We start from the raw sequence: 24,651 nt of genomic DNA, 5'->3' as shown, positions 1-24,651 counted from the left end.
TTTCATGTGGTCCTGAGCTCTTCTTGCACTGAAAGTCTCTCCAGACATGAAATATTAACTGTATGTCTGTCTGTGTCTCCCTCCTGGAACAGCTACAGTACACCTGCAGGGCCCTGCGGTGCTTTTCAGCTGGAATCAGATTAAAAGGGCCAAGACAAAAATCACGTCACACAGAGCTCCACAGAAGATGAACAGAAAGAAGCACTTCCTCTTTTATGTGCCTCTCTGACTGAAGGTAACACTCTTTGATGCATTCGGGACACTGTGTGCTCATGTACAGGTGAAGATGTGTGTTTGTGTGCATTGGTGTGTGTGCTGGCAGCGGGTGAGAATTCCCAAGGCTAACATGCAGGATTTCCTTGGAAATTCAGTTTTGGTGAGGAGTTTCATCTCCGTCTGCCTGACTCTGTCCTCTGCTTGGCTGTCTCCTGGCGTTCTTCTCCTCCACCTGCTGTGCTGCTCTTATGAGATGAAGTGCAATTTGACGCTTCAAGTGTCAAGTGTGTGTCACAGACTAAAAGCCACAAAGATTTTCAAAGACTTAACTTGTATAACCTGCATTTTTGGCCACTTAGGGACAAAGGAAAGTGGCTGTTAACATGACCCTGACATGTTATCTATCTATGTTGTATGTGTGAATTTTCTCAGCGGATAGATCTTTATTTACACATCTAGCGGATACAGAACAGCATTAGCAGTCATTTAGTTTTGTGTCGAGTTAGTGTGAGGTTTGGGTTTAAATGCAGCACTCTGAATATATATATATATATATATTTATACACCTTTTCAGGATAAGTAAAAACTTGAAAGATAAGGGCTAGCATTCTGATTAATGTTTTCACTACTTTTCCAGTTCTATTTTAGTTTCCATCCATTCTCAGGAAATATGTCTCCTTAGCTGCTCCACTATGCTTGTCAACTTGTCACTACCTTTGTCTGTCTGCTGTTTGCTGTCATACAGGTAGTGAACAGGGCATTGTAATAGTGATTATTTTGTAAGGGTTTTTTTTTTGCTGTTGATGTTGATGATGTTTGTTTTTGTTTTTGGTCTTTGGCCTGTGTCAGATGTCCTTGTTAGTTTCAGGGCTGCAAACTCATAAGGAGTGAAAAAGTTGACAAAAATGCAAATCCTCTAAGGAGGATCTGGGCATATGTCCTCTCGGGAAGAAATTCTTTAAAATATCAGCTTTAAAATGTGGATTTCTACTTCATTTCAGCATAAAGATCAAGGAAAAAACCCACCCAAGAACATTACTTCAGGCCACTAAACTGTTGCAAACAGGATTTAGATATGACATTTATTAATTGATTTTTACAACCACTACAACTAAAAATGATCTGTCACAAGGTGATTTCAATCTAGCTTCTGTTGTTTTCCCATTTCTTAGGCAACCAAATTTATGCTTCTTTAGCAAGCATTCTGTTTAACTACATCAAAAAGGTCCATTCAGCTGATTGTTTACATTATTGGCATTTATTTTAGAGATGCACTGATTGTGACACTCTGAGCTGACAACAATTTGTCATACAGCCAATAACAAAGATTCTTATTTTTTAAATTTTGTTTTGATTTATTCCCCTTTTTTGCCAGAGAAACAGAGACAAAAAAACTAAAACTAGCATTGCATTACACAAAGTCAATCATACGCATTTCTTAAAACCTAAAATAACCGTCTTTCACATTAAAATGATGTATTTAATAACTGTTTCAAAAGGCTTTTAACTATATGTATCATTATTTTCTCTCATATCTTCTTTTATATCGCTGTGAAAACATCAACACATTTCTCCCTCAAATAACTTCTAATTCAATTTTCTTGCCATAGATTAGATGGATAGATTTGTTGTCCATAATTTAGCATTATCAGCTATAGTGCTAGACATTTCAGTCAATCTAGTCTAGCCCAAACCAATATTTTTCTGTCATGTTAATCAATCTAATTTGAGATTTTTCTTTTTATGATGAATCATTACTCGTCCCGCTACAGTTTCACAACAGCGTCCCCCTGTGTGTGACCGACTCTTGCAACACCGACCATGCACACACACACACACACTCACACACACATACATATTAGCTGAACAGTCTTTCATATGATGTGTCGTCTTTATTGTCAATGACAATGAAGACAGATTTAAGTACAGTTTTTGTTTTTAAACTACATTTCAGTCTCACCAACAGTATTACATGTTAATACAGTCACAGCTGGCATTTAACGATGTCGGTGCTGTCTTCTCATCTTCTCATCTTAGTCATGGAGAAAGAGGTTGTTGACGAACATTTATAGCGATATTTTTCATCAACAGACTGAAAACAGGTTGATAAGGGCTTTTTTCACAGAAAGCAGCTGCCTGCTGTGTCCAAACCTGCTGTGAACAAAAACCAAAACAACGGGCTGATGCTAAATGTTTCATAGAGCCTGCAGAGTTGGTTGATACATATCTGTGGGTTCATCACTACCACGCTTTTTATATACGCACAGCCATTTGATCTATCGCCATAAAATAATGATTATAGAAGCTTTAAAGGGGAAGTTCACCCCCAAATGAAAAATATATACTTTCCCTTGTTGGTGCTTTTTATCAGTCTGGATTGTTTTGGTGTGAGTTGCAGAGTGTAGGAGATATCGGCCATAGGGATTTTATCCCCAAATTAATAGAACTAGATGGCATTCAGCTTGTGGTGCTAAAATTGCCAATGCATTTGAAAAACTCAACGCGATGTCTCTTTCAAGAAATCATGACTCCACAGGCAATCCACAGATCTTGTTGTGAGCAGATTCATGTTTGCAGTATCATCATTCAGGAGGGAGTGTGCATTTATTGATTTATGAAAGATGTTCATTACAGTGCAAGTTATTAACATTAACATGTTTTTTCTTGACTAAGCTGTAAGATTAGCTAGCTCAGTGGTGCTAGGTAGGTTTTTATAGCAGGAAAAGCACAGGTGTAATCTTATTAGGGATGGCACAGTTACATTAAGTGTACAGGTGAGCCAGGGTCCTGGAACCAATCCCCCAGGAAGTGCGCCACACTCTGATGCTAAATTTACGTAGTGGCTGAAAGTGGAACTACAGCGTCATGTGATGCACACTGGCCAAAAAAGACTTTTCCCCGTTTGCCTAACATTGGGAAGGACATCCTTAAATCACTGGATAATTTTTTTTGAGACATGTTGACTTTTCATGACGCATTTTTAAATAGCCATGATTAAAAGTCCTTAAGATGTTAAATACAGTTGTAATTACTATGGTTAATTACACCTGTGTTTTCCTGCAATGACGAGTGAAAATATGGACCTTGAAAAAAGACCTTTTATGAACATTACAATATTACATTTTTGGCTAAGGTTGATATCTAAACCTTCTTGTGTTTTTTCTTGGTTTCTTATGTGTTACTTTTAATACTCTTTCTTGGTGATCACAAGAAATTTCTGACAGCACATCACAAAAAGTGTGTCGTACGGTGGTGAGTACCCTCAGAAGGTGACTTCTTTGCTTGTTCATCAATGTGAAAGTCAGTTTGAGGCCCGGCTAAGTGGAACAGGGAGGAGAAGAGATTCTCAGGAGTCCCTTAGGGGAGACGTGCACATGAGAGAAGACCAGAGGAGGGATTTTTAATGAATCTCTGAGCTACCTGTGTGTGGTTAGAGGGAGGCGAGGGATTTTTGCAGTGTGCATAGGGCTCAAGTTGTCTTTCTTTGGGACATCACAGCAGTAATTGGTAAGGGGGTTGGGAGAAATCGACCCTGAATAGCTTGGCCTTTAGCCCACATATAGCCATCTCTGGTTCATGAAGTCATGTTCTACTGCAGAGCATCAAAACACTTGTTTTTCTCTTTAAGGATGATTGCAATATGACTGCTTGTTTGTGTTCATTTTTTAGACTTGCTTTTAATCTGAAATTCTATGCATGCGCCACATTTAAAGATAAATTAATTGTTTTTGTGCTGCTGCATTCCTTTCTGCTACAGTACATTTTTGTGCAGAAGGAGTTTGATGTTTTTTTTTTGGCAAAGTTGCAATAGGACATCAATATTACACTCCATTCACCATGATATATTAATGTGCTGGTCAAGAGTGGCGATGCTAGTTGAGAATCATGTTTCTTCATGATTCCTGCTTCACCATGTCAGAAATCACAGGACTTTCCCTAAGAGACCAGTGTGAATTCTGAGTCATTTTAAGGCATGTCCTCATCATGTTTCTTTTCCCAACCTTTACCATTGGAAGATAATTCCCCTTAACTTACCCTCAGGACCACTACATTAATTAAATAATTTTATGCTAAGGAAGCGATATAATTCTTGGGGCATTGATTTGTAGGATATCATACCAACTGTTGTGTAAGATTTATGAACCATCGTTGATACGTTGAACTTTCATGACGTGCTCTCGGGTCCTTCTTTTGGGAGGGATTGGGGGGGTCCTCATAGGTATCAAACAAGTCCAGCTCCAACATAAATATTTTTAACCAGTAGCAAATGTTCCAGCAGGCAAAGCAAAGTAACATGCCACAGCGAGCTGGGGGTCTGCAGTTATTCAAAAGTTCTCTTATTGTAACAAATCCCTTCAAAAGATCTTAATAAAGGGGAGCCCCCATGGCAGGGACACCAAACAAGGTCCACAGCATTCCCTGATGGAGTCCGCTTTGGGCCCGAGGCTTGCATGTCTTCTCCATCATCTCTCTTTCTCCTTTCTGTCGTCCCTTTGAACCAACCAAATACCCAAAGCAAGTCAGTGTTGCAAACTTGTCACCTTACACTGAAATTTGCTGTTTTTAATGAAATATAGGTCATTTGTTTGATTCATGTGGAGGCAATGAGTGGGTGACAGGTTGCACTGTATCTGCACACTGTGTGGCAGAATGTCACATTTGACAATAATTGTATCGCAGTTCTTTGATTGATACTTGCTGTCCAACATAGTTGTGCTCGCTCTATATAGCCGGCGGCTTGGCTTTATTATCAGTGGCACTGGTTGAGTAATGTTACCACAGAAAAGAGTTTTACGCTTTCTGCAAGGAGAGTGTGGTGGCAAATTGCTGAAGTAGATTAGAACGATGGAAGTTTCGTTTAAAAGAGAACTAAAGAGAACTGAGAACTAACGCTTCTCAAATAAATGAATGAGGAGAGATTAACAGCAACACCAGAAGTAGTCACTGTGCATATACATATAAAAAACAAAACTTAAGAAGAATTTAGTCCAATAATACTTTTCAATTTCCCTTGCTGGCAAGGCTTAATTTGTGCCAGATCCTGCCGGACCTCCCACGTTGAGACCGGAACATATTAAATTGGATCCTGCTTCACTATGAAAATATGTAAATAGATTTTTGTTTGACATTTAATGTTACCTGTGTTGTAAGCCTTTATTTTCCACTGAAGTCACACAAAAATCCTTTGTTTGCCTATTTTAGAAGCATTTTAAATTGTATTTTAAAAGAGAGAAAGAGAGGGCACTTCAGGTCACGCAGCACACAAAGTTTGGGAATTTTGTGCTCATCATGTGAGCTGATGTTGTGATTTGAAACTGTGGTTTGAATTAAGATAGCCTGCCCTCAGCCGCAGGAGGAAACTGGTAAAATGGCAGAGAAAAAGAAAATGATGTTTGCTGAATTTCCTTAAACTAGCTGACCAGTCAGACCCTGAGCAGGCCAAATTCAGACCCAGGTGTGGTGATTGCAAAAGGACAAAGAACTGTGTGAGACATGGAGTAAAGAAACAAGCAGGGGAGAGGAGGCTGAGGGCTCTGTGGATGTTTTATGGCCTGTTTTGGACAAATAAGCATGAAAGCAGGAAGGATTTTTTATTGCTGGTCTCTGCTGTGTCTGTGTTGATTACTGGCACTCCAGAGTGTTGGTGCTGTCCGCTGTACTGAAACAGAATGAAGGTACAGATTGACAGATGTCATTTAGCCTGCTTGATCTTCGTGGTTCTTAATAGAAAATTCGACCCTAACTCCTAATTTCCCCCCATTGTAGAAACCTGGCTGTAGGTACAAGACAGAGTTACCATAGAAAGCATGTGCTGCAAACTGTTAACAGCTGTTTCTGAGCATCTCATCCTGCTGATTTTGAGTGAACAGAATAGTCTGAGTAACAAATCTATATAAATATTACTCTATTTGTGAAGACAGTGTTGTTTAGGTTTGTTTAGTTGTAACAGCGAGCACTCATGCAGTCTGAAATGTTGCATACACTGTGGATTTTTTTATGCGTTCCCAGAGCATAAAGAGAAGATGCAGAACATGATGGCTGTATCAGATTTTGGCTAAAGATGCAATACTATATGTGATGGAAGGATTTCTTCATCTTTTGTTGTTACAGTAGAATACATGGTGCTTGTTGTGAAATGCACAGGCTTCTTGAAAACAATATACTCCAGTTACAGTGATGTAAAGCACTAATGGACTGCAGAAACCTCACTGTAAAATCCTTTCACTGTTTCCCTCTCCATCACATGACTGATTGTTGTCTCATGGTGCTTCTCTCAGCCTAAACCAACTTGTCATCCATCCAACAGACTCGCACGCACAGGTGAGCACATGGTGTTAGAAACACATCAGTAAGGATATTTTTGTCCTGTATTCTCCTTATCTATCATCGCTCACAGTCCTCTTTATTCCCTCTCCTCTCATGTTCTCTCAGCATGAAGCTCATCTATCCGAGGAAGACCTGGGTCTTTTCCTCCTGCTTGCATTTGAAGTCTCCTCTCTCTATGCCTTGTCATCGTGCGCTTTGCAGCCACATGGCTTCTGCTTGGCTTTCACTCAGTTGCTGAATCATCGCTTTGATTCCCTTCGTTCTGTCTGTTTCCCTCCATCATCCGCCAGCTCGCAGTCCCCAGCCGCTGATCCAAGAAAAAGTTGCTGCTTCTCTCTGCTTGCTTATGTAATTCCAACTTATTTATATGTTATATTATGTAATGTTTTTGCTGCAGTGGCAAACAATATCCTTGCCAGTGAGGTTTTATGCAGAGATGAATCATGTGGACCAACAGTCCTCACTACTAATGAGTAATCAGCAGGGCTTGTTAGGACCATGAGGGCATTCGTTGGCATTATAACCGCACTGGTGGGTTAGCTAGCTCTCCTGGCCCTCACTGTCTTGATGAAGCTTTATAGTACGCAGCCAGCATTTGAACAAAGCTCATTTAGCAGCAGAGATTTGGCTTTGTTGACTTTGCATTACCATTTAATACAACAGATGTCTGATTTAGAGTTACATCTGCAGTCGTGCTGTTGCTGTACACTTTAAAGCTGCGCCTTCTGTTCACTTTAGATGCCGAAACTGGATTTAGGAGACTTCTGAGAAAACAACGAGTCTGAGAAAATAACCTGATGATGTTAATGGAAGGTCTAAGCAACAGATTTATAACCAAAAAAAAAACTGCCTTTTGAGTTTTGAAAGAAAGGACCTGTTTTAAGCAGGGAGGTCAAAATAAGAGACAGTGTCACCATATAAATATAGATAGATAGATAGATCATGTTTCCTCTGATGAACCCACACCGACGGGTCCATTCTCTCTCCCTGAACGCTTCAGTCTTCCCCTCATCCAAACAGCAAGTACTCTACCTTTTGCTGATATGTTTACTTTGGTGGATATCATAGCAACCAGACACAATCAAAGCATCTTAGCTGAAATAAAATGCTTCAGCTGGGTGTTTCCTGAGCAGCGCCTTCTGTGTTTTAGCTGGAAAAAAAAGCTTTGGTGGACGCAGGGCCTTGATTCTTGTTGTAACCCTTTAAGACTTGTGGGGGGTTACTTATTTCCACTGTGTGTTTTAATGCACAAGCGTGCATGTTTTTATGTTAAAGGAGGGGCGGTCAAACAATTAATTTTTAAATTTGTCATTAATTGTAGAATTTCTATGCTTAATTGTGATTAATCATATTTTTTAATCGCATGTTTTAAATGTTGTTATTTAGCATTTCAAAACAGTTATGAAATTCATATAAACAAGGTGAAGCAATTCTGACCATATTTGTCTTGATTAGGAATAAAATGACTCATGGGTACCCACAGAACCAATTTTCATTGAGATATCTTGAGGTCAGAGGTCAAGGGGCCTCTGTAAACTGACCACATCGTTTTTGCATCACCAAAATGTAGTCTGAATTTGGAGTGTATGCTAATATATGATATGATACATGGATCATCACTAAAAGTCTCTTTAAAACTCAGACCAGTGCATCTTCTTAAAGACGGAATGCCACCAAGGGATAAATGCAAGTTTAAAAAATTAACGCATTAGTTACTGACTTTAATTGCACCGTGATAAATGCCTTAATGTTGACAGCCCAAGTTCCAAGTAGGCTAATTATGAGAAGTTCTCGTTTGCCATTAAGTGTCACTAACAGGCATGTAGAATCCAATAATATGAGCATGAAGAAATCCAAGAATCCTGCACACTGTCAATTACTACTACTCACTTTTAGTAAAGTTGCAACTTCGTCAGGTAAAATTAATCTGGTCAGACAGCAGGTTACAGATGAATGGGGTTAAAATGTTATGTCATAAAGGAGTGTGTGTGTATGTGTGTATTCTATATCCCAGTGAATATGGATTTTTTTTAAAAATCACAGATGACCTAATTACTTTGCATGTCTGTTGGCTTTGTTCCCAGATGGAGGCAAGGCGAGTGGGCAGGTGTGTGTGTGTGTGTGTGTGTGTGAGAGAGAGAGAGAGAGAGAGAGAGAGAGAGAGAGAGAGTGCTAGTTTAATATGTCACTTATGTTCCCTCACTCCCCAGAGGCCACATGGAGGGGCGAGTAACCGGCCTCACAGAGTGGCAGATTTGGGCCAATTAAGCTGGAACTGATGCATATATACACAAATTGACACACACACGCGCACACACACACACACACTCACACACAAACACACATACTGTAGCTGTAGCTCTGGCCCGACCTGACAACACCCTGTGGATACACCCTCCTGATCTTTCATACACACACAGACACTGTTCCCTTTTGTTCCACATTTCACAGGCACTTAACCAGGTACTCAGCCTGTTTTCTGTCCACACACACACACACACACACACACACACACGTTGCAGCAGTCCTGTCTCTTCTTTCCTCTCACATGCAGAACATACACACATATCTCCTGCAGTACATTTCTAACTTTTGTCCTCGACTTGGTGTTTTTTCTCCTCTGGATAAACGGATTGATCCGATCCTGCACAGATTCCCCTCCAAGGGAAATCTGCTTGGGAATATTCATATCAAACATCGCTTGTCCTCTCCTCCTCTCAGACTGTGACTCTGAACATCGGCTTAATGTCATACAAGGCTGAGAAAAGCTCCAGTACATCTGTAGCTGAATATTCTCCCTTACTTAAATCCCCACAGTGAGACAGCAACACAGGCTACTTACTCTGAGCACAAGCTCCTGCTGTGTGTGTTTGTGTGTGTGTGTGTGTGTGTGTGTTTGTGTGTGTGTGTGTGTGTGTGTGAGAGAGTGTGTGTGTGACTGTGTGTCTGTGTGTGTGCTCACATTTAAGCAAACAGGAAAGTCAGGGATTGTTTTTTTTATTTTGTTTTTGTCATGAATGCCCGCCCGCCTGCCGCACCAGCAGACACAACCGCAACAGAAATTCTCGATCCCGATTCAGGCTCGTTCAATTATTCATACTGCTATTGCGGTGCTCTGGCACAGGGAGAGGGAGGGATGGAGGAGGAGAGAGGCTGCGAAGGATTGGAGGGAGAGAGAGGGAGAAACAGAGAAGAGGAGGGGGGTATTTCCTAAGAAAGGAGGCTTTACAGATGGAATATGTATGTGTACCCAGTAGCAGCATCTACTCTGTTTCACTGCTGTCAGCCCGGTCCTGCTGCGCCTCCTCTTATAACCTCCCTCATCTCCTGTGACTTTCTCCCCCTCTGCCCTTTATCTTCCTCGCATTGCTCCATTTGATCTGTCTTTCTTTTTTACATCTCCTCGTTTTTTTCCCTTCTCCTTTTCCAGACACTTTCCTGTTCACCTCATCTGTCACTCTCTATCATTTTTATTTACACCAGTGATCCTCAACTTAAGGCTCCTTGCCTCCAAAAGGGTACCAAGTTGCCCGACAAACATTTTCTAACTCACATTAGAAATAAAGCGATTCATACTGGGAATTGTTTTTGCTCTTTTAGTATACATAAGGTGCCAGAGTGCATAAAACAGCATCAAAATAGAGATTTTTTTAAGTGCAGATTTAAGCCCGTAATATCCTAAAATCTTAGAAATGTCCTGAAATCCAGAAACACCCTAAAATCCTGAAAATGTCCTAAAATCCAATAAATGTCCTCAAATCATAGAGATGTCCCTAAATTCTAAAAATGTCCATTCTAAAATTTGAGAATTGTCCTAGAATCTGAAAATTGTCCTAAAATTAGAAATGTCCTAGAATCCTCGAAACATTTTTAAATTCACTTCTGAATTCCAGAAATCCAAAATGATCATCCAAAAAAATCTTTAAAATGTCCTAAAATGTGAGAAATATCTTATAATCTGAGACCAGTCCTAATTTAAAATGTCTCCAAATCCTAGAAACATCCTTAAATCCTAGGAACACCCTAATATCCCAGAAACGTCCTAAAATCCCAGAAATGTTTTAAAATCTGAGAAATGTCAGAGAATTTGAGAATTGTCCTAAAATCAGAAATGATCTAAAATCCTAGAAACATCCCAAAATAAAAGAAATGTCCTCAAAGCCGACAAATGTCCTAAAATCCAAGGAATATCCAAATCTTAGGAACATATGTGGGGCCCCCTGTCATTTAAAAAAAAAAACCCGAGTCAAGCCAGTATCCTCAGTTGACACACCTTCATGCTCCATGACACTTTAACTCGTCCCCTCCTCAGGGCCCTGATCACACAATGGGCCCCACTATTAAAGTCCTCAAAACTCAAGGGAGAACCGCGGTGTTAATCTCGATCCAAGGATGCTTTGTAGTGCTCATCCTGCTGACCTTGAATATGTGATCCACAACCTGTACTCGGTCAAAATCATTGTTCAAACCTTTTGACCTGTATGTCTCCAGGCACCTCATTTTCCTTCTTTTGACACTTGTGCTTTTACTTGTTATCCCCTCTGAGATCCTCCTGTCCACACCCTTTTTTCATGTCAATGCAGCAGACCACTTTCAGCCCCCGCCTCTGCCTCCCTGTTATGGAAATCACTGGCCTCCTCTGGTGGATGGCCCGTTTCTGTGAGATATAGGCTGTAAACTGGCTCCCCAGTGACAGGGAGAGAGAGAGAGAGAGAGAGAGAGAGAGAGAGAGAGAGAGAGAGAGAGGAAAAGAAGAAGAAGAAGAAGAAGGCAGTGAGGAAGGGAACATGAGCGAGTGCAAAGAATTTGTGGGGAATGTGGGAGGCTGAGCATGCAGGAGGGCAAAATGAAGAAAAAGCATTCGCCTGCTGAGTTGGGTTCACAGTGAGAGAAATAAAGATGATGAAGCAGGAGGATGGAATATTAGAGAGAGAAAGCTGCAGGGAGAGAGATGGGCTTATAAAGTAAAGCACACAGTGCACAGGAACATGTGTGGGAACCAACAGCAGCAGTATGACTCCTTACTGTACACCTCTGTGTCATGGTTACCATGGAAGTCCTTGCACCACAGCACTTTGTGAATGGTTTAGAGGTTAATTGTGTTATTATGACTTAATAAATCACTTACTAATTCTATTTTGATCAATTTAAGGTCCTGAAAACATGACTTAGCTATGACATTAAATATTCACGACTAAACGAAGGATAATCATTTTTAGGCTTTTAATTATTAAGAGTTTAACACTCAAAATAAAGTTAATATGATAATTCAGACTGTTTTGTGAGATTTGACTGACTGTGACTGTACTACCCACTGACTGTTACTAACACATTAAAAATAAGGAAATTTGCAGTTGGTGTTCTATCCTCCACATGGCACTTGCTTTGTTTTTATGCCTCTGCTACCAGTGATAGCCGAGGCCAGAAGCATCATGTTTTAAGGTTGTCTGTCTGTTTGTCTGATTCTCATAAATATCTGAAGATTGTTTCGATGTAATGATGACATTTGGCACAAAAGTCAACTTGGACTCAATGATGAACTGGCTCAATTTTGTTGGGCAAAGGTCACTGGGACTTTGCATCTTTCTCATTCTCATGAGCACAATATCTCAACAAGTCCTTGAAGTTTCCTCAAATTTGGCACAAACGTCCTCTTGGACTCATGACTGAACCCAATAGAAGTTGGTGATCAAAGGTCACTGTGACTATGCATCCATCTCATACATGTGTTTGCCATATTTCAAGATCACCTTTAGGGAATTCCTTCAAATTTGGCACAAACGTTCAAATGGACTCAACAATGAACTAATCAGAATTTGGTAGTCAAATGTAAAAGATCACCGTGACTTTGCATAAGTCTCATTCTCAGTAATGCAGTATCTCAAGAATGCCATGAGGGCCCATGTTTAAATTTGGCACAAACGTTCACTTGGACTCAAGACCGAAGTTTGCAGAATTTGGCGGTCAAAGGTCAAGGTCACTGTGACTTTTCATCTATCTCATTCTCATGAACCCCATCGCTCACCAAGGCCTTAAGGGAGATTCCTAAAATTTGGCACAAACATCCCCTTGGACTGATGACTGAACCCAGTAGAAGTTGGTGATCAAAGGTCAATGTGACTATGCATCTGTCTCATACTTGTGTTCACATTATTTCAAGATCACCTTTAAGGGTATTTCCTCAGATTTGGCACAAACATTCTCTCTGATTTAACAATGAACAAACTACAATTTGGTGGTCAAAGGTCAAGGTCACTGTGATGGTTTGTCTTTCTCATTCTCATGAACACAATATTTTATGAAGGCCTAAAGGGAGTTTCCTTAAATTTGGAACAAACATCAATTTGAACTCATGACTGAACTCAGTATAATTTGGTGGTCAAAGGTCAAAGTCATGTTTTGGACCATAAGAATTCAAACACTAATTCTGTAAAAAAAAAAAAAAAAAACCCCACAAGATTGTCTAATATGATCATCATCATAATGTTCTGCAAAAATGCTTTTCTGGCCATTATTCAACATCATATCTCAGAACAGAAGGGGAGACATTTGGTCAGATACTGAATTGGTGACACTAATCTTAAAACTGTGCTGATTGTAGAGATTCACTGCTGGGGGAAGCATCCCTGTTTTCACAGACATCAATGTAAGCTGTAACTGCAACTTGAGTGGTTCATAGAGGCATACAACCATGAGGAGGTAATTCTAGGTAATGTTGTCACTTAAATTCATCAGGACAAACCCCTTCAGTGGACCCCTCAAACATTTACACTAGAAAAATGTATTATTTTACTATTTGTTGTTATAAAACAATTTCATACCATAATAACTGCAAATTGAGGGATAATTTTAAAAAAGGCCTTTGTTAATTACTTGGTATTGCTGCAGACTTGGTAGCTAATTAGAAAATTAGACACTAATGACCTGTTATTAATGACTTGCTAAACTGAAATGTTACTGGACTGTTAGAAAGTGAGAGAGCCATGCGCATTCATTATTGACTAACCTTTTTTAACTGCTGGCTTGTGAGTGTTTTTTCCACACCTGGTAAACCAAAGTTGTTCCTATGAATGGCCTTAAAAAACATATTCACCAAGTGATTCATGAAACATACTGCTCACCTCTGTATTCAAGGTTTGTTTATATTGAACGTGTCATGTTCAAATTTCACTCTTAGTATAGATTGCTTTTTTATTTGTTTGTTTGTTTTTTGATACAATCTAATTTTATCCACAATCTCCTCTCTCTGTAAATACCATGACAATGCTGTGGATGGCAACCTCACTATTGCCCTCTGTCCTCTGTCATACTGTCATACTCTGTTTTTGTTAATTCATTAGAACAGCGTTCCATGTTACTATTGTACAGCTGCTTATAAATGAATGTCACTGTGTTGCTGATGGTTTTACAAATACAGATACATACATTATTTATAAACTTTTCTATATAAACATGTAAAGATGTTCAGTATATATACTATATACATCTGTAATATGACTCATTTCACTATCTAGAAAGTCTGAAAGAGCAGCAAGATTTAATTTTTGTTAGACCACCATTCAAGTCAGCGAAGCACTAAACCAGAAGTCAGTCGCTCCACCGGCAGAAGTCACCCGCTCAGGCACAATTGAAAGCACTCGGCCGCCATAAGTCGTAGTGCGCAAGCCTTATAGATACCTTTAGATCTGAAAAAGAGCTCTCATAGGAATTAATGCCCCATGAGAGCTCCACTGGTCCACTGGTCCACTGAAGGCCGCCCCCCCCCCGCCTTCAAGGTGGCGACAACCGGAATGTCAAGCCCAGATGACATGTACAGCTGCGGACACATTCCATTGGTAGTGTACACAACAGTGTCCACCACCAATACAAATGACGAACGCAAGGGTTATCAGAGCCCTGTTACAATGCTACACTGTAGCACTACTGTGATCCTACCTCTGGTAAAAATCCTTGAAAAAACAATTTTTGGCTCCCCCTGCTGGGATGTACCAGGCTGTTTACATTTGTGGATAAAATCAATAACACCTGAGAAGATTTCATTAGGTTATTGCCAATGCACATGCTGAAGAAGGGCATCTGCCCCAAAACGTTCATGTGGCAATAAAATATATTCAAATTGGAGGGCTGTCATTTTTGATATTCATTTTTTGAGGAGTCAGCACCCTTTTTTATCATTTATATTGGGAGTGAGCACATTATATTTGATTTTCACACGGTAGTGAATAACTATTAGACCAAATGTAACAGTGATTCACTTTATAAGTAACAAGTTGTAGCCTTGGCATAACCCTTACCCTAACCTTAATGCCCTCTGTTAATGTAATACTTAATAGCTAGCTAACTGCTTACTTACCATTTTCATTACAGCTTCCGCGTGCAGACCAAGGAGCGAAGGGGGCTGATCATGGAGTAACATTTTAGATATGTTGGGTGGGTCGTGCTGTTAGAGGGCGGGTAACATAGCTGCTCCAGCTGCAGTTACTTTGAACTTAAGCCTTTAAGCAGCAGTCCACAAACCAATTAGTGACATCACGGTAGCAACCTTTATTATATACAGTCTATAGTCTGTTTCTCTATAGGCTATGAACATTGAAAGTAACAAAAACTGGAGTCATTACTTGTAGTGTCTGTGCTCACTTACTTGGCGATTAAAGCAGGTTCTGAGTGTGTAGTACCTACAGTGCAGCAATGTGTTCTGAGAAGATAGTTCCTTGAACAATATTTTGTAATTTAATCTCTTTTTTTGTTTTACCTTATTTAGTGGTAATATTGCATTATAATATTCATTTTCTGTTATTTTTATAAGTATTTTCTCTTTATTTATTTTTTCAATTTAAAGTAAATAAGTCATCTGTTTTGTTTTGAATTTGAAAAAAAAAAGTTTCCCAGTGCAAGCTACTCCAGTGTCTCCTCCTCTGATGAATCCGTACATTTGTCTGCCTCACAGATCCTGATTTCCACGGGAGAGTTAACCTGAAACGACCTTTTAAATGAGATCAGGCCTCCCGGCGATGATGACTCCTCCTTTTCACCTTCCTCAGTGTTCCTCCAGCTTCCTCTTTGACATCCTGTTGTCGTGCGTCAGCCATGCAATACATATTTCATGGAGGATCCAGTGAGGGGTAAGTGGCAGTGGGTTAAGGCTAGGCGCATTAATAAATCAAAGCAGATCGGGGGGTGGCGTGGTGGGATTTCACAGACTTTGAGCTGTCATGGCAGCCGGCATGTGTGCTGCACTCATGGTTGTTTTTCTTTTGTGTTCGCTTGAACTGAAACTTTATTCAATCACTTGTTAATGTTTGTTTTATGAGCCTTGAACACCTAAATCTAGCTTTAAAAAAATAGAATTATTAATCAAGAGATAAATAAACACCAATTCATGTAAAACACACAACTAGAGAGAGGTCTGGTAAGCGGGAGCAAACCTGGAATCACCTGGAAAAAGTTATCTCCATCAGAAAGAGGAAACACCTGAGAGCTCCCTGAAGTACAGGCAAGAGCATCTATGTTCGGAGAGCTGGGTTATAACTCAGCAGGGTTTCACATCAAACGCACACTTCAAAAGGCTTCCGCATCTCAAAGAAGTGCCTGAATTGTCAAGATTGTCCAGACTTGTTTGGGATGAAGACAAGCTCATATACTGTTGATACTAATATCTCAAAGAAATGTTTATTCCTCATTCAGAGTTTATTATTTTGTATGAGGGAGACGTCAGATCCCCTTGCAGCAGTTAATTAGTAGAAAAAAATAAAAAAACAAAGAGAAACTTCAATCAAATCAATAAATAAATGCTCTGACAAAGTAAGTTATAATGGTGGCAGGCAGACCGACCACAGTGACACTGTGTGGAGCTGCAATCCTGCACACAGACTGAACCAACCTCTCCATGATGTTAAATGGGCTCCAAGCTGAAACACTTTTAATTTAAATGAAATACTGTTGTTTTCCTGTGCCTTTGATTGATTACTTTCTCTTTTGCACTTTTAATTCTTTTATAAATTTGGTCTATTTATTAGTGTGTTCTGAACTGTAAGTGCTCTCAAATTGTATTCCAAGTCTTTTCTATTTCAATTTCATCCATTACTTGATTTAGTTTTCCCTTTTAATTGCATTTTTGAATAATGTTTAAATTTCATTTCCATACTTCTATTATAGCTGGGGTATTCAACATTACCAGGCAAAAGAGTACTTACTATATATAGTATACAACTGAGTTGCGTATTAAACCAGGGTAACAGTAACATGTAAACATGTGTAAACCTTTTTGGTGCATACATTACTAAGCTGTTTTTACAAATATTATTTGCAGATTCATATATTTATTCATCATGTTTGTTTGTAAGATGGACAGTGTTTATAGTCTCCTGCTCGAAAACCCACAAAGTATGTCTGCACACTTGAAATATTTGGCAAGTACTTCTGTGAAAACCCAGTATCTGTTGTGGAGAGAATGTAAAGGTTGGTTAGCTCATATATTAGGAAGTGGTTAGGTGCTCCCAGGTGTCTTAAGTAGTGTGGCGTTGTATGGGAAAGGGATACTTCAGCTGCCAGTATCTAGCTTAACACAGGAGTTTAAGTGCACCAAGGTCAGGGCAGAGCTGTTGTTAGCCGGGAGTAAGGATGTAATAGTCAGGAGTGTGGTTCCAAATCCTTCCAAGGGGAGAAAATGGAACCCAAGAGTGGCAGTTCAGGATGCAGAGGCTGCACTTAGGCATGCAGAGATAGTAGGTAATGTTCAATGTGGCCTGGGGGCTTGAGCCAGGCAAACCTGTGTGGAATACAGCAGGCCCCAAGGATAGAAGAAAACTGGTAGTGGAACAGGTGCGTAGGCAGGAGGAGACTGTAAGGGGTGCTAAGGCAGTTGCTCAGGCGAAGCAGGGTCAGTGGTTGAATTGGGAAAGTGTAGAGTGGAGGAAGCTTAGCTGGAGGGACCTGTGGAGCATAGAGAAGAGTCGCATTAGATTTCTGATAGGGACTACATATGACGTGTTGCCAGCCTTCCAGAACTTGAAGCTCTGGGTAAATGGCAACCCATCATGCCCATTGTGTTCAGGTACTGCAACTTTAAGACATATTCTGTCAAGCTGCAAAATTAGTTTATCACAGGGTCGGTATACGTGGCGACATAATCAGGTGTTGAGAAGCTTAGCTGCAGGTATTGAGGGGACAAGAAGACAGGTGAATTCAGGAGGTTTTTAAAAGGATAGTCTCGATGTCCAGTTTGTACATGAGTGTGAGAAACAGAGAGGCAGTAAGTTAGGGAGGAGGCAGGGGTATGGTTGTGGAAGGAGCTTGTGACTGGGAGATGCAGGTAGATTTGGGAGAAAAGCTTGTTATTCCCCAGAAAATAGTCTGTACTAATTTGAGGTCTGACATAGTGCTGTGGTCGGTGAGTCAACAGATTGTTTATTTCATTGAGCTAACAGTCCTTTGGGAAGCCTCAGTGGAAGAAGCCTATGAAAGGAAGAAACTGAGGTACATAGACTTAAAGGCAGAAGGCACTTAAAGCTAGGGTTTGCCCAGTTGAAGTGGGATGTAGGGGATTCTGTAGCTGGATCAGCTACCTCTCTCCTCCGGGAACTGGGAGTAAGGGAACAGAGCTTGAGGAAGACAGTGAGGAAAATGTCAGATGAGGCAGTTAAATCCAGTCAGTGGATTTGGATTAGAAGGAACAATGGTAGTTGGGGACCAGCAGGGGGACCCACTGAAGAGACAACTCCTTGAGATCTGGCGGAGAGATCCACCAATCAGTCCTCTCAGGAGAAAATCCAGGAAGTGTGAGAGTATTTAGGTGTGGGAGTGGCCTATTTGAGTCTCTTTGTGTGAGACCATGCTGCCATCCAAGTAAGTGTGTTTGTTGATCCAGTTCATCCTTATTTTCCTTAGCTTGAGTCTTGTGTGTGAGTTTTAGTATATTGGCAATTGTGATGCATGTGCTAGGAAAGGTAGCATCAGCACAGTCACTACCTGTTGAAGGTGGCATTGCTGTTTGGGCTGTGATAGCCATGTGATAGCCAGCCTAGCTAGCCTAGCTAGCTCAGCTTAGCCTCCTGGGGAATAGCCATGTGTTAGCTTAGCTTAGCTTTGTATCTGTGGTAGCCAAGTAGTAGCATAGCCTTGCATCTGTGATAGCCAGGTGGTACTGTCACTACCTAGAGCTCGCATAAACGGAGCCTGGGTCTGTTGAAGGTGGCAGGGCTGTTTGGGCTGCATAGGAGCAGTGAGAGCTGGCAGTAGGGGAGTGGATTTGGGACGTCAGAGTTCACTGCCTAGCCTCCTGGAAGTGTTGTGGGACCAACGAGGTGAAACACTGATGAAAGAGGGTTCCCACCTGATGACCCCAAAGATGTGTGATGTGTGATAATTGCTGACCCTAGGATCTTCATTGAGAGCTTATCCTTCTCTGGAGCACAAGTTTCTTGTGTTTTAGTTGAATAAAAAAGTACTAATAATATATGCTAATAATGCATGTCAGTCAAATTGCACTTACAGTTTATATCTGTGTCTGTGAAAACATGGATGCATAACATCCAAAAGATCTTGAAAATCAGCACATTGTCGAGATTAATGTCACCAATTCAGTATCTGGCCAACTGTCTCCCCTCTGTTCCTGACTTATGATGTTCAGTAATGGCCAGAAAAGTGTTTTTGCAGATCATTATGATGTTACAATTGACCTTTGACTTCTTGGATTAAGTCAGAATTTCATCATTTTATACTATTGGACATTTGTATAAAATTTTAACTTATGAATTCTTGAGTTATAGCTAAAAACATGTTTTATGAGGTCACTATGACTTTGACCTTTGACCTTTGACTATCAGAATCTAATCAAGTCATTCTTGAGTCCACTTAAAACGTTTGTGCCAAATTGAAAAAAAAATCCCTCATGGTTTTCTTGAGATATTTGCTTTCACAAGAATGACACAGACAAGGTCTCAGGGACCTTAACCTTTGACCACCAAAATCTATTTTTTTGAGTCCAAGTGAGCACTTGTGCTAAATTTAAAGAAATTCCCTCAAGGTGTTATTGAGATAAAGCATTCACAAGAATAGTCCGGACAGATGACGGACAGACAACCCGAAAACATAATGCCTCCAGCCGCTGTGGCATAAACACTGAAATAAAACCTGAAATAAAATTTCAAAATGATAATTTTGATGCCCCCCTGCAGTAACTCTGAGGCACTTCTAGGGGTCAGGGACCCGTGTTGAATACCCTAGTATTACACACATTACTGAAGGATAATAGTTGGAATTCTGTGTTGGTGGATCCTGGGGCCAAAATTTCCATTTGGGCCCCTGCAGACTCCCTGTCACCTTGTTGGATCATTGTTTATGAAAAACAACCAACAAAAGGTGAACCACATGCCTCTGAGGAGGAGTCAAGGGCCCTGGGGAAGTTGTCTAGAGGTGCAAATTACAAATCACCTTGCATATTCGAATTTGAATTCTGACAGTCAGGAAAATGTTAAGCACTCAGAAAGTAAGTGGGACTGACACAATTATGCAGTCTATCATGCAAGAGTGACTGAATCAAATCTAATGGGATAGCTGGGGCTAATTATCTTGCAGTATCAAGATTTAAAATCAAATCCAGCTGAAATGTACTGAGAGCAGAACATTATGGGCAGCTGCATGGCATTTTTTTTAGCCCAATGAGCAGCTTAGCTCGTGGAAACGACAAAGTCCTTGCTTGGAAATTATGAAAAACTTATTGGCTACCTGTGGCTATAACTGCTGTAAGACGAATTACCTTTGCCAAGGAGGCTATGTATTGGGTTCAGTTTGTTTGTTTGGCAGCAGGATTACAGAAAAACCACTTGTTCAATTACCATAAAAAAATTGGTAGAAGGGCGTAGTTTAGGCCAAGAAAGAATCCATCAAATTTCAGAGCAGATTCAAATGGATTTTTAAACGCAAACCTCACTCTGGTCAAACCGTAAAACTAGGCAGTGCTGATCAAATATAAACCAAGTTTCTGCACTGCAATGTCTTTTGCGTTGGCCCACAGAAAAACATCATCTTTGCAGCACTCCAAACCTGCGTTTTCAGACTTATTCACCAGTTCAGCATTTACAATTGTAAGAATTGCATGCTTTCCTTGGCACAACTTATTAACTTACTTAACTGCACATTTGTTATAATGAGCATGTCTCCAGTGCCTAAAGTTCAGTCATTGTGTGATGGAGCAAACCTTTATTCTTGGTTTTTCAGTTGTTCGGAGTGAACTGAAACGGGATGTAATGGTTGACCGCACCATCTGACAGCGGGGGTCAGATCAGGGTCTGAAAAACAGAACACACCGCTAAATATGCACAGGGAACTGCAACCTGACTAGCTAAAAATGCCTCACCAAAAATCAGGAGCTCAAAAAAGAAAAACCGGGCTACAGAAAGAGCACAAAAATGAGAGGAACGGAGAGGCAATGGCTAAATTTAAGTCTAAAAAAGAAAAATGAAGACGCACCACTGGATAGACCAGCAAAACTGGACATTTATGCTGGACATAGAACAGCTGCAAAACGTGCTGATTTTCCATGGAGCATTGCTCACTTCTTGTCAGCGCCCATTTTGAGCAATCTGACTGTTCACATTCGTCAAACGCAATATGGTCCTATTCTATTCTGTTAAATTTGGATGAATAATTTAAGTTTCTTCCTCCTTACAAGTTTGAACATAACATTTTAATACGTCAAATGTGAGTGAAAACAACAGAAAATGCCCTGTTAACAATTATATTTCAAACATATTAAGATGTTACATTAAGATGTGTCATTTCCAGATTCGGAGGGACACTGATGAAATAGTATTTGGTAAACAGCGTATTCATATAAAAGCCCACCAGATGGCAGAATTAAATTATGTTTGAGTAAACTGGGCATAAAATTTAGTGTTGCGCCAGCTCACTGTGAACCTTGTTCCACTGTCCTTTATACAAAGCTCAGATTTCTTGTGTTGAAGAAGAATTTTGGTTCAAATTTATAATAGGCAACTGTTTGCTAACACGTTAGCCAAATGAAATTAAAAGGTGCCCACTTGTTAATGTCTTCATGGTTTATTACCTCTGCCACCAAGTTGCCAAAAAAAAAATCAGTTAATGCAGGTTATGTAGATTAGAAACTTCATTGCACAAAGGCGATTATGGCATTATCTTGGTCTAATATCAGTTTTATCCTCCTTCCGTTGAATCCCACCTTGTATATAGGGTACAAGTTTCCTTCTGTTTTTTGCACATGCATTTTCCACCTTCAGCTCCCTCTCTATTGATGGAGGAGACTTCTCTTTTGAACTTGCTTCTCCCACACTGTCAAATATGTCCTAATGCTCTTTTAGGGGAAAATTTTTCTTTGTCTTCCTGGGGTGGTTGGTGAACTGCCGTTGCTGTCTGTGAAGTCCACGGAGACATATGTGTGATATTCAGGCTATATATAGAGAGGAATAACACCTCTGTTGTTCAAAGTAGAGGCTGAAAAAGGAGTGTGTCCTTTCTGTATAGGTCTAGACAGGTCTTCGTTTAACAGAGAGTTTTTGTCCCACAGTGAGTCCTGACCAGTGGAGCGCTCTCCTGCCGTGGCCTACATTCACCTTGATCCCATCTTGCCCAGGGAGCCTCATTATCCTCGCTGCATCCTTCCTGGAAGCTTCTGCTGATCAGTAAATGCCACAAGTTCCACTCCCCGCTGTCTGTGGGAGCTCTCACCATGGAAGGAGAACGGAGAGGAGGAGAGCCGAGGAAAAAGACAAGACTCTTTCTTTCTCACATACCTCTGGGGAAAAAGCTTGCTGTTGGCACTCCACTTTCAGGCGTCCGCTGTGAGTCAAATCCATCAGACCATTTCAAGTCTCGGAGCTCATTGATGGGCTGTCAATAGTCCAAAGGCTTAACCATTTTACTGTTCTTTGAAGGAACACACACTCTTTCAGCAGGCATTCTCCTCAGTTTCTTTGTCAAGCATGCCATGCCATCCCCCCCAAAACTCTCATTACATGGTGCTGCTTTGTCACCCCAATGTTAACAAGAGAAATTGCTGCAGTTCTGAATTGAAGCATTATTCCTGTCTTCCCTCTGCCACGGGGGACAGCTTATGAATTAATGAGATGTCAGCAGAGATGTCATGTCTTTATCCACTCAATCTCTCCAGAAGAAAAAACAACCTCCATGGAGGAATTGATATAACATAGCACCATGATTCTTGTCTGTCTCTGGTGGTTTGACTCAGGGGGCCTCTTTAAAAATGCTTGCGCCTTCTATTTTGTTATGGCAGATATATACATTCTCAATAAAAGAAGTAGTCATAAGTCAGTGGATCCCAATTATTTTGGTATCATAATCAAATAGATCACTGATTCAGACTGGTTAATGTTTGTATGTGTACCAGCTCTTTGTAGGCTCAACATGTTCTCATCCTAAATTTTCACGTTGCCGCTTTGCAATGGACTTCCACGTCTACATGTTATGCTCTAGGTATCCTGCATCTGCTATTGACATTCCGGAGTGCTGCTACTGTGATGTCAACACAAGCACATGGTGGGATTATGCTGCAGGTGGTTATCTTTAGGCAACAAAAACACATGGCAACCAACAGCAGGGTGTCAACAGACGGCACAGATGGTTGGAATTAAGGCAAAAAAGGCACACGGTAAGGTGTAGAAAAAAACATCATATTCAAATGGGAAGCAAACACCAGACTACTGCAATAACGTCCCGGGTTTATTCAATCCATCCACAGGCCCTCCTGCCCGCCATATAGGGATCTTCATGTTTCTTATATCACATCATTGCTGGCAGTTTTTTAACCTGACACCATCCAGGGGCATATTATGTGGATGCGACAGGTTCTGTCCGTCTGCATCCTCAACTGACGCCAACTCTCCACGAATCATGCTGCCATGGAAGGTGTTTTCCGCCATCCAGCAGCATATAATAACACTGCTTAACGGTTTTGTTCTGACAATGTCCAGCTGCATATCATGCAGACGCTAAAGGTAGCCATGATCTTAAGCCAAAAGCACTGCAAAAGTAGCAGTATTTTAGAACAGACCAGTTGGCCTGTAGCCTCTCAATAGTCTTTTAAAATTTTTAGGCATGCTAGTGGCATGACTCCAGGGGGGATGACAATGTCGGACTGTCAGTTGGTCGAGTTGAACCAACCCTTTGGCTCAGTCTGAACTATCTTAACAACTATTGAATTAATTGCTAAAAAGAAATGGTACCAATGCCCACAGGATGAATTGTAATCTCTCCCTGACCTTTCATTTCAGGCCATCAGTTTTTCCCTTCTTGTCCTATTTATTTTGGTCGCTAAGTAGCAAATGTTAGCTTGTTGACACTCTAAGGTTAGATGGGGATCACGGTAAACATTATATCTGCCAAACATCAACATACTAGCATTATCACTGAGGGCAGGTTAGCGAGCTGACATTAGCATTTAGCTTGAAGCACCACTGTGTATAAGTAGTGACAGCCTCCTAGAGCCACTAGCTTTGCTGTAGACTTATAGTATTGAAAACTTTACCTAAAGATAAAAGGTGTCTTAAAAAATAAACTAGAACACCTTCTCTTTAAATCCATATGAACCACAATATCTGTTTACATTGCCAGGTGAATTGTTGCCCCAGAATATAATGCTCTGCCAGCACAACATTATGTACTATACTGCACCTTTGTAGCAGAGAATTACTTTTCACCCTTCAGAAGTGCCTCTGTACTCTGTGTCCTTCAGTCACGTGCTTTTCTTAGTGCTTAGGTCAAGGCTTTATGGAGCAGTAATAATGCAATCAGTTTACTGTCTGTGCCAGCAAGGGTAGGCGTAACCCCAACATTTCATCATGTGGTGTCGTCAGTCAGGATTGTTCATGAAAGTGGTGGCTTGATCTTTGTATGCTGTGTCCGTTTAGTGTAAGATCATCTTTTAGGCCTTCTGGATCTATTTTAGTCTATTTGCATCTGCACAAAGTAGTGTCTGGAGCACAAATGCATTTGCAGTGCAGAAAGAAATTCTGTCAGGGATTAGCAGTTGTACACCAGGAAGGTTTTAGCAGAGTAAAGTAAGCAGACCTACTGATCATAGCTGTGTGGCCATTGACGTGTGTTATGTGTGGCTGC

The 24,651-nt window shown here is 40.6% G+C and overlaps 1 long non-coding RNA gene across 1 annotated transcript; it reads left to right on the top strand.

The window, feature by feature from the left end:
- The first annotated feature begins 153 nt into the window (after positions 1–153).
- On the top strand, positions 154–22,784 carry LOC121941506. Its single transcript, XR_006105759.1, has 3 exons — positions 154–235; positions 15,491–15,665; positions 22,085–22,784. It is a non-coding gene; the product is annotated as an uncharacterized LOC121941506 (long non-coding RNA).
- Positions 22,785–24,651: the final 1,867 nt, after the last annotated feature.

The sequence above is a fragment of the Plectropomus leopardus genome, chromosome 4 (assembly GCF_008729295.1).
Source record: "Plectropomus leopardus isolate mb chromosome 4, YSFRI_Pleo_2.0, whole genome shotgun sequence".
NCBI classification, from domain to species: domain Eukaryota; kingdom Metazoa; phylum Chordata; class Actinopteri; order Perciformes; family Serranidae; genus Plectropomus; species Plectropomus leopardus.
This window is presented reverse-complemented; position numbering and strand designations above follow the sequence as displayed.